Source organism: Priapulus caudatus, unplaced genomic scaffold (genome assembly GCF_000485595.1).
Source record: "Priapulus caudatus unplaced genomic scaffold, Priapulus_caudatus-5.0.1 Scaffold1086, whole genome shotgun sequence".
NCBI lineage: Eukaryota > Metazoa > Priapulida > Priapulimorpha > Priapulimorphida > Priapulidae > Priapulus > Priapulus caudatus.
Genome location: NW_014578147.1, coordinates 92,283 through 95,578, shown reverse-complemented (window position 1 = coordinate 95,578; position 3,296 = coordinate 92,283).

Below are 3,296 nucleotides of genomic sequence, written 5' to 3'. Positions count from 1 at the left end.
ACATACATACATACATACATACATACATACATACATACATACATACATAATGCACGTCAAACTACATATACTGAGTTAATATAAGAAACATCCGTTTACCCAATGAAGTCACTGAACGTCCGTGTGGCGTTCTCGTATTAAACTGATCAATGTTACAAACGCCAATGGTGTGATTATATACCTCCTGTTATGATGAAACCGGTCAGATACCTTGGCACCCGGGTCATCGGTCTGATCTCCTAATACCAGGACACCAGGTGGTCGCTTCCCCTAAATAATTGCAAAAACAACTGTGCACCTCGCCCTTCTACAAAAGCAGGATTAACCAGCCTTATAAACAAACACTAACAACAAATCACCGTATATATAATATTCTTACGTACACCAAGCAATCCCGCATCTCTGACTTCTTGAACTCTGAGCTCCTCACAGCACCCTGCAACCCTTTCTAATGCATCTCATTTCATGTGTATTAAACAATGCTTGGTGACACCTACAAACCATATTTTACAACTGCGTAAGTAATTGAGATCCTGGAGTATAAGAGTGTTTTTACGCCATCTAATGGCTGATTAAGCGATGGCTATAATGATGGGGATATAGCGTAGCTCACTCTTAAAAGCTCGCTCGGCTGTTGGTACGCCACCTAGTCTTTCCTATCGACTTAAAATCAGTTCTTATATCAAAGCGTCACATTTTCATTGCATAATATGATCTTTTAACCCCATCGCTTGTACGGTGTCGTTATACACTGTATATTCCCTTTACAGTAAGTTACTATATATGTAGATTTCGCTTGCGAAGAAGAAGCTCTAGTTGGCCAGTGTTTTACAATTAGCATCACATCTAACTAAATCACAACTAACACATTTGAATATAGTGTGCAACGTCAACTAACATGATGTGCAAAGACGTATTTAAAAAACGTCACTCAATGGAATGTACATGTTTCTTATTTGAGATTCTGGCTTAATATCTCTCTCGTGCATACCTTATTTGTTATGTTGTTGTACCCGACGTTGCTCAGAGGAAAACGCCTAGGGACAAATTGGAGAGAAAATCCCGAAACATATAATTACTTAAATCTTAGGATATAATAATATAAACTGAGACACAAAGACTCGCAACAGATAAACGAAATATGAAAGGATTAAACAATATTCTAACAAAAACAGTTCAAAATATTCTATGAGTTTATGTTGTCAAAGTCTTCTGAATATACATTGTGTAGAACATGCGGAACGTTATTATGAATATGCTTGTTTTTGTTCTGCATCAAAGTTGGTTAGTTTCATGGAAACGTTGAAATGGACATTTTCGGGAAAAATCTCACGAGCGTGTGACAATTTTCTTTCTCAAAAGTACGTATTTATTATAAGTATAGCAATCGTCATTGTATTGCACAGCAATGACATGGATGCGATTGGTTAAAAACTGTTTTGACGTGCCCAGTACAATCCCGTTTCTGCGAGCAAACGGACTGCTGTAATGTGGCATGAAATTACCAGCAAATGGTAGAACGGCAACTGAGGTGTAAAGACGGCATTTGGTGGAGATGCTGTAGAGTGAAAATCATTCATGCAGGATCTTCGCCGGCGCCCTTCGCCACGTGGCAGTCGACGACGTCGCATCGCAGGCGGCGGCAAGCGAGAGCGACGACGACGTCGGTGGCGCCGATCCAGGCGCGCGTGCCGGCGAGACGGCCTCCGAGCTGCGCCCGCCCGACCGCGTCAAACCCCGCTGCCCCGCCGGTCTCGATCTCACGCTGGAGCTCGGCTACAGTCGGCACGCGGGCGGCTGCGGGGAACGCGCGCGCCGCGACGCCGGGCCAGCGCACGAACGACGACAGCAACGTCTGAGCGTTCCTGTAGCCGCACGCCCAGCCGCGGTCGGCCGCCGTCGACGCAAAGTGCGCAGCGGTCGCGCAGAGGAGCAGCGCGGGGATGCGCGCGCGCAGTCGCTCGACGAGACCCCGCGTGCAGCATCGCTCGTCCTCGGCGCTAACGAGCGGCGCGGCGATCGTGCTCCCACGGAAGTCTCCCCCGCCGCCGCCGCCGCTGTCGTCCACAAGTCTCGCCACCTCCTGGCGGTCGCGCCCCGTCCGCTGGTCGTACGCGGAAGCGACGGCGGACACGCGCGTGGTCTTCGAAGCTCCGCTCGCAGCGTCGGCGTCTCCCTTCGCGCGAGCGAACCCATGTTTGCACTGGAGACGAGCAGCGATCGACGTCCGAGAATCCCGGGCATCGCACGACGCGCGAGCGAGCGTGGGGGAACCACCGTCGGGGTCTCCACCGGCGTCGCGAGGAAAAGCGATCGGAGCCGTCGGCGGGGCGTGCGAATCCTCGCTGGCGCAGACGTGACGCGCGTGGATGTGGTCCTGCGTCTGCGCCGCGCTCTCGCACTCCAACCCGCAGAACGGTAATGCCACCGCCACTACCCGATGACGATCGGCCTCAGCGGCGCCCTCTCTCGCAGACGCCTCGGCGACGCCCTCTCTCGCCGACGCACCGGCGGCGACCTCTCTCGCTGACGCACCGGCGGCGCCCTCGCTCGCCGACGCACCGGCGGCGCCCTCTCTCGCCGATGCCTCGGCGACGCTCTTTCTCACCGACGCCGTGCTTTCCCGCCGACGCGCCGGCGGCGCCCTCTCTCGCCGACGCACCGGCGGCGCCCTCTTTCGCTGATGCCTCGGCGACGCTCTTTCTCGCCGACGCCGTGCTTTCTCGCCGACGCACCGGCGGCGCCCTCTCTTGCCGACGCACCGGCGGCGCCCCCTCTCTTGCCGACGCACCGGCGGCGCCCTTTCTTGCCGACGCACCGGCGGCGCCCTCTCATGCCGACGCACCGGCGGCGCCCTCTCTCGCCGACGCACCGGCGGCGCCCTCTCTCGCCGATGCCTCGGCGACGCTCTTTCTCGCCGACGCCGTGCTTTCTCGCCGACGCACCGGCGGCGCCCTCTCTCGCCGACGCACCGGCGGCGCCCTCTCTCGCGTATACATCATACAACAACCCTCAGAAAGTGCGAAGTACTGAAAGAATAGCTGACAATATTTAAGCAACGCCCCAACAAGGTTATGTATTTCATTTACTCATACATATATAATATAATATTTTATTTGTAAACATTGCATTTTTATTAAGAAAATACATTTTTAGCAGTGAAATCTGGTCGATAGATATCGGGTAAAACAAATAATCTTAATTCTTCGAAAAATAATTCGCGCCAGTGTTTGTCATTATGACTCAGTGTCTAGTCGATTCCCCCCCCCCCCCCACACACACACACCTTCCGCATT